The following is a 7,500-nucleotide window of genomic DNA, read 5'->3' as shown; positions in this document are numbered from 1 at the left end:
ACCACCCCTTGCACGGGGAGGGCCGTAGGTGACTGGCCTTCGGAGGACGCCACGGCCACCCTGCCTCGTGACCCACCGCTCCCGGGGCGACACACAGAGTCGCTGCTGGGGAGAGGGGCCAGGGCGGTGGGGGGGCCTATGCGGGGCCTCCGTCTGGCTTAGACCTGCCTCCGCCGCGGGGGGGTCCTCGACCCACCGGCGGACGGGCGCGAGGAGTGGGAGAGGGGGGGCTGGCCGTCGGGGTCCACCGCGGCTCAGGCGCAGAGCCCGCCAGCGACGCGGAGGTCGCACGGGGGGCGCAGTTGGCCTGGCCGTGTCGGCGTCGCCCTATGGCGTAGTCCCTCGTCCCGGGCTCTTGCCCGTAACCTCAAAGGAGCCCCAACCGAGCGGCGTCTCCCCCCCAAAGCCGTGCCTCCGCTGTTGAAAACAGAAGAAGCCCGGGGCGGCAGTTCGCCGGGTACTCCCCTTCGCCAAAACTCTTTTTGCCCCACTCGTCTCTCCCTTTTCCATCCTCCCTTCTCGCTCTGGGGCGTCCGCTTGGTCTCTCTCTCCTCTCTCTCTCTCTCTCGCTCTCTCCCTCTCGCGCTCCCTTCCGAGCCGCCTCGGAGGACGTCGGACGAGCGGGGAAGGCGACGGCGTTCGGCCGGGCACACCACGCGGTGAGAACCCACTCCGCCTGCCTCCCCACGCGTCTGTCGTCCCCCCACTATCGTAGGGGCTCGGGAAAAGACTGGAGAACGCGGAGCTCGGCGGGTGGCGTGGAAGCGCCACCCACCGCCGCCGCTCTCGCCGATGCCCACCGCGGAGGCCGCCCATCGGACGCTGGGTGGGGGGTCGGCACGGGCCTCCGCGGGCGAGCTGCGCATCTGGAAGTCAAAGGGCCGCCCTCGGAGAAGATCGTTGTGCTACCCCGCGCGGGGAGCGATTCGGACGACGGGCCCCCACGCCGAGGTGGGTGGGCGCCCCGCCATTCGCCCGCGCGGGTCGTCGGACCCCTGCCGTACCACAGTTCGGGTCAAACTCCCCCTCTGCACGGCAGCCACCGTCCTGCGAACGGGAGGCGACTGCCGGCTGTGCACGCCCAAGGATGCGTGCCTGAATCCCGGGGGGGTAAAAGAGGAAGGAGACCGCCCGCCTTAGACCGACGCGGGCTCCAAAGCCCGGGACGAGCGAGCGGCACCACCTCCCCACCCGGGAGCGCTGAGCCAAATCGATCGGAGGAAGAGCCGGTGGGGGGCATGGGTGAGAAACCCCACCCGCTGCCATCCTTCCCCTCGGGGAGACGGGGAAGAAACATGCCCGATAGTCCTGGAGGTACCTCTCCGACACGCTACGGGCGCCCTCGAGACGGAATCCGGGTCACAGTGCGATTCTCTCATAGGTCTCCCCCGGTGGCGTGGAAGCGGGAGACATCCGACGCAGAGAAACGCCAAGCCTGCTCTGAGGGGACCGAGTCAGGGGGGTGCAATCCGCCCTCCTGGAGCCCTCCTCGGGACGAAGACTCCAGATCTGCCTCCCTTCTGACATCCGTCACCCTCGGAGAACCAGAACACGCTTGGGGAGGGTCCGTTCAGGCTCAGGCGACCCGGGGAAACGCGTCTCTGACTTGGGGCAGACGACCGGCAAGAGTCCCCCTGGAGCCGCGGAAGCCTGGTGTCGACGCGAGGGCGGACTTCCATGCAAACAGGGGGGTACTCTGCCAAACCGCCTACCCGACTTGAGGAACCACGAAAACATCGGAAATCAGTCGGGCCCGAGAGGTACCCCTCTCTCCTATATCCTGCAGCTGGTGTGCAAAAGTGGGTATTTGCATGGCGAAACACCGACCCCCACTTTAAGGGAGCGAAGCCGAAAAGTGTCCGACTTCCTGGAGCTGTGCGGCGGATCCGGCGGCCAGAAATTCCTCATTCCGGTTCTATTTTTTTTTTTTTCGATTTTGCGAAATTTGGCGGCCAGGCGGCGTAGCTGGGGCCTGGACTAGCCCGAAACACCTGGAGCCGGCGAGCGGAACGAATTTCCCAACGTTCTGCGGCTCCCGGAAGCCAAAAACGCATCGCCGAAAAATTTCAAAGTCCCAAGGACTCGTTCTTGAAAATCGATCCGGGGGCCATGGAAGTGTCCTCGGTACAGCTTCAGAGCTTTCCCCCCGCCTGGAAGTCTGAAAGTTCTATGTTTGTTCTAAGTGGAAAATCGCGTTTTTTTCAGTGTTCCACCCATCAGACCCAAACTTTGCCCACGCTTAGGTCTCTGTCTCGGGGTGCTTTACAACATATTGACGCCCCTTTAGGGTGGAAGTAGGGGAAAGGGGTCATTTTTTTCACAAAATCGGAAATTTCTCAAAATATTTCTAAGTGTCAAGGACACTTTTGGAAAATCTTCCCCAGGCTCCTGGAAGCCTCCTCGGTACGCCTCCTGCGGTTTCTCCCTGCCTGGAAGTCTGACACTTGTCTGAAATTTTTAGAGTATGAAAATGCGGTTTTTCACCCAAAATTCGACTTTGCGCCCATGACCCGCAAACTTCACCCACAGTTAGGTCACTGCCTTGGGGTACCTCACATCATATTGACGCCCCCCTGGCGTGGAAGTAGGGGAAACGTGTCAATTTTCACAAAATCGTGATTTTCTGAAAATATTTCTAAGTGTCAAGGACACTTTTGGAAAATCTTCCCCAGGCTCCTGGAAGCCTCCTCGGTACGCCTCCTGCGGTTTCTCCCTGCCTGGAAGTCTGACACTTGTCTGAAATTTTTAGAGTATGAAAACGCGGTTTTTCACCCAAAATTCGACTTTGCGCCCGTGACTCGCAAACTTCACCCACAGTTAGGTCACTGCCTTGGGGTACCTCACATCATATTGACTCCCCCCCTGGCGTGGAAGTAGGGGAAACGTGTCACTTTTCACAAAATCGTGATTTTCTCAAAATATTTCTAAGTGTCAAGGACTCTTTTGGATAATCTTCCCCAGGCTCCTGGAAGCCTCCTCGGTACGCCTCCTGCGGTTTCTCCCTGCCTGGAAGTCTGACACTTGTCTGAAATTTTTAGAGTATGAAAATGCGGTTTTTCACCCAAAATTCGACTTTGCGCCCATGACTCGCAAACTTCACCCACATTTAGGCGACTGTCCTGGGGTGCCTCACAACATATTGACGCCCCCCCTGGCGTGGAAGTAGGGGAAACGTGTCAATTTTCACAAAATCGTGATTTTCTGAAAATATTTCTAAGTGTCAAGGACACTTTTGGAAAATCTTCCCCAGGCTCCTGGAAGCCTCCTCGGTACGCCTCCTGCGGTTTCTCCCTGCCTGGAAGTCTGACACTTGTCTGAAATTTTTAGAGTATGAAAATGCGGTTTTTCACCCAAAATTCGACTTTGCGCCCATGACTCGCAAACTTCACCCACAGTTAGGTCACTGCCTTGGGGTACCTCACATCATATTGACGCCCCCCTGGCGTGGAAGTAGGGGAAACGTGTCAATTTTCACAAAATCGTGATTTTCTCAAAATATTTCTAAGTGTCAAGGACACTTTTGGAAAATCTTCCCCAGGCTCCTGGAAGCCTCCTCGGTACGCCTCCTGCGGTTTCTCCCTGCCTGGAAGTCTGACACTTGTCTGAAATTTTTAGAGTATGAAAATGCGGTTTTTCACCCAAAATTCGACTTTGCGCCCATGACCCGCAAACTTCACCCACAGTTAGGTCACTGCCTTGGGGTACCTCACATCATATTGACGCCCCCCTGGCGTGGAAGTAGGGGAAACGTGACAATTTTCACAAAATCGTGATTTTCTGAAAATATTTCTAAGTGTCAAGGACACTTTTGGATAATCTTCCCCAGGCTCCTGGAAGCCTCCTCGGTACGCCTCCTGCGGTTTCCCCCTGCCTGGAAGTCTGACACTTGTCTGAAATTTTTAGAGTATGAAAACGCGGTTTTTCACCCAAAATTCGACTTTGCGCCCGTGACTCGCAAACTTCACCCACATTTAGGCGACTGTCCTGGGGTACCTCACAACATATTGACGCCCCCCCTGGCGTGGAAGTAGGGGAAACGTGTCAATTTTCACAAAATCGTGATTTTTTCAAAATATTTCTAAGTGTCAAGGACACTTTTGGATAATCTTCCCCAGGCTCCTGGAAGCCTCCTCGGTACGCCTCCTGCGGTTTCTCCCTGCCTGGAAGTCTGACACTTGTCTGAAATTTTTAGAGTATGAAAATGCGGTTTTTCACCCAAAATTCGACTTTGCGCCCATGACCCGCAAACTTCACCCACAGTTAGGTCACTGCCTTGGGGTACCTCACATCATATTGACGCCCCCCTGGCGTGGAAGTAGGGGAAACGTGTCAATTTTCACAAAATCGTGATTTTCTCAAAATATTTCTAAGTGTCAAGGACACTTTTGGAAAATCTTCCCCAGGCTCCTGGAAGCCTCCTCGGTACGCCTCCGGCGGTTTCTCCCTGCCTGGAAGTCTGACACTTGTCTGAAATTTTTAGAGTATGAAAATGCGGTTTTTCACCCAAAATTCGACTTTGCGCCCGTGACTCGCAAACTTCACCCACATTTGGGCGACTGTCCTGGGGTACCTCACAACATATTGACGCCCCCCTGGCGTGGAAGTAGGGGAAACGTGTCAATTTTCACAAAATCGTGATTTTCTCAAAATATTTCTAAGTGTCAAGGACACTTTTGGAAAATCTTCCCCAGGCTCCTGGAAGCCTCCTCGGTACGCCTCCTGCGGTTTCTCCCTGCCTGGAAGTCTGACACTTGTCTGAAATTTTTAGAGTATGAAAATGCGGTTTTTCACCCAAAATTCGACTTTGCGCCCATGACTCGCAAACTTCACCCACAGTTAGGTCACTGCCTTGGGGTACCTCACATCATATTGACGCCCCCCTGGCGTGGAAGTAGGGGAAACGTGTCAATTTTCACAAAATCGTGATTTTCTCAAAATATTTCTAAGTGTCAAGGACACTTTTGGAAAATCTTCCCCAGGCTCCTGGAAGCCTCCTCGGTACGCCTCCTGCGGTTTCCCCCTGCCTGGAAGTCTGACACTTGTCTGAAATTTTTAGAGTATGAAAATGCGGTTTTTCACCCAAAATTCGACTTTGCGCCCATGACTCGCAAACTTCACCCACATTTAGGCGACTGTCCTGGGGTACCTCACAACATATTGACGCCCCCCCCTGGCGTGGAAGTAGGGGAAACGTGTCAATTTTCACAAAATCGTGATTTTCTGAAAATATTTCTAAGTGTCAAGGACACTTTTGGAAAATCTTCCCCAGGCTCCTGGAAGCGGTACGCCTCCTGCGGTTTCTCCCTGCCTGGAAGTCTGACACTTGTCTGAAATTTTTAGAGTATGAAAATGCGGTTTTTCACCCAAAATTCGACTTTGCGCCCATGACTCGCAAACTTCACCCACAGTTAGGTCACTGCCTTGGGGTACCTCACATCATATTGACGCCCCCCTGGCGTGGAAGTAGGGGAAACGTGTCAATTTTCACAAAATCGTGATTTTCTCAAAATATTTCTAAGTGTCAAGGACACTTTTGGAAAATCTTCCCCAGGCTCCTGGAAGCCTCCTCGGTACGCCTCCTGCGGTTTCCCCCTGCCTGGAAGTCTGACACTTGTCTGAAATTTTTAGAGTATGAAAATGCGGTTTTTCACCCAAAATTCGACTTTGCGCCCATGACTCGCAAACTTCACCCACATTTAGGCGACTGTCCTGGGGTACCTCACAACATATTGACGCCCCCCCTGGCGTGGAAGTAGGGGAAACGTGTCAATTTTCACAAAATCGTGATTTTCTGAAAATATTTCTAAGTGTCAAGGACACTTTTGGAAAATCTTCCCCAGGCTCCTGGAAGCCTCCTCGGTACGCCTCCTGCGGTTTCTCCCTGCCTGGAAGTCTGACACTTGTCTGAAATTTTTAGAGTATGAAAATGCGGTTTTTCACCCAAAATTCGACTTTGCGCCCATGACTCGCAAACTTCACCCACATTTAGGCGACTGTCCTGGGGTACCTCACAACATATTGACGCCCCCCTGGCGTGGAAGTAGGGGAAACGTGACAATTTTCACAAAATCGTGATTTTCTGAAAATATTTCTAAGTGTCAAGGACTCTTTTGGATAATCTTCCCCAGGCTCCTGGAAGCCTCCTCGGTACGCCTCCTGCGGTTTCTCCCTGCCTGGAAGTCTGACACTTGTCTGAAATTTTTAGAGTATGAAAACGCGGTTTTTCACCCAAAATTCGACTTTGCTTGCCCGTGACTCGCAACTTCACCCACATTTAGGCGACTGTCCTGGGGTACCTCACAACATATTGACGCCCCCCTGGCGTGGAAGTAGGGGAAACGTGACAATTTTCACAAAATCGTGATTTTCTGAAAATATTTCTAAGTGTCAAGGACTCTTTTGGATAATCTTCCCCAGGCTCCTGGAAGCCTCCTCGGTACGCCTCCTGCGGTTTCCCCCTGCCTGGAAGTCTGACACTTGTCTGAAATTTTTAGAGTATGAAAATGCGGTTTTTCACCAAAATTCGACTTTGCGCCCATGACCCGCAAACTTCACCCACAGTTAGGTCACTGCCTTGGGGTACCTCACATCATATTGACGCCCCCCTGGCGTGGAAGTAGGGGAAACGTGTCAATTTTCACAAAATCGTGATTTTCTGAAAATATTTCTAAGTGTCAAGGACACTTTTGGAAAATCTTCCCCAGGCTCCTGGAAGCCTCCTCGGTACGCCTCCTGCGGTTTCTCCCTGCCTGGAAGTCTGACACTTGTCTGAAATTTTTAGAGTATGAAAACGCGGTTTTTCACCCAAAATTCGACTTTGCGCCCGTGACTCGCAAACTTCACCCACAGTTAGGTCACTGCCTTGGGGTACCTCACATCATATTGACTCCCCCCTGGCGTGGAAGTAGGGGAAACGTGTCACTTTTCACAAAATCGTGATTTTCTCAAAATATTTCTAAGTGTCAAGGACTCTTTTGGATAATCTTCCCCAGGCTCCTGGAAGCCTCCTCGGTACGCCTCCTGCGGTTTCTCCCTGCCTGGAAGTCTGACACTTGTCTGAAATTTTTAGAGTATGAAAATGCGGTTTTTCACCCAAAATTCGACTTTGCGCCCATGACCCGCAAACTTCACCCACAGTTAGGTCACTGCCTTGGGGTACCTCACATCATATTGACGCCCCCCTGGCGTGGAAGTAGGGGAAACGTGACAATTTTCACAAAATCGTGATTTTCTGAAAATATTTCTAAGTGTCAAGGACACTTTTGGATAATCTTCCCCAGGCTCCTGGAAGCCTCCTCGGTACGCCTCCTGCGGTTTCCCCCTGCCTGGAAGTCTGACACCTGTCTGAAATTTTTAGAGTATGAAAATGCGGTTTTTCACCCAAAATTCGACTTTGCGCCCGTGACTCGCAAACTTCACCCACATTTAGGCGACTGTCCTGGGGTACCTCACAACATATTGACGCCCCCCTGGCGTGGAAGTAGGGGAAACGTGTCAATT

Source organism: Ranitomeya imitator, unplaced genomic scaffold (assembly GCF_032444005.1).
Source record: "Ranitomeya imitator isolate aRanImi1 unplaced genomic scaffold, aRanImi1.pri SCAFFOLD_1600, whole genome shotgun sequence".
NCBI classification, from domain to species: domain Eukaryota; kingdom Metazoa; phylum Chordata; class Amphibia; order Anura; family Dendrobatidae; genus Ranitomeya; species Ranitomeya imitator.
Note: the sequence above shows the minus strand (reverse complement) of the source record.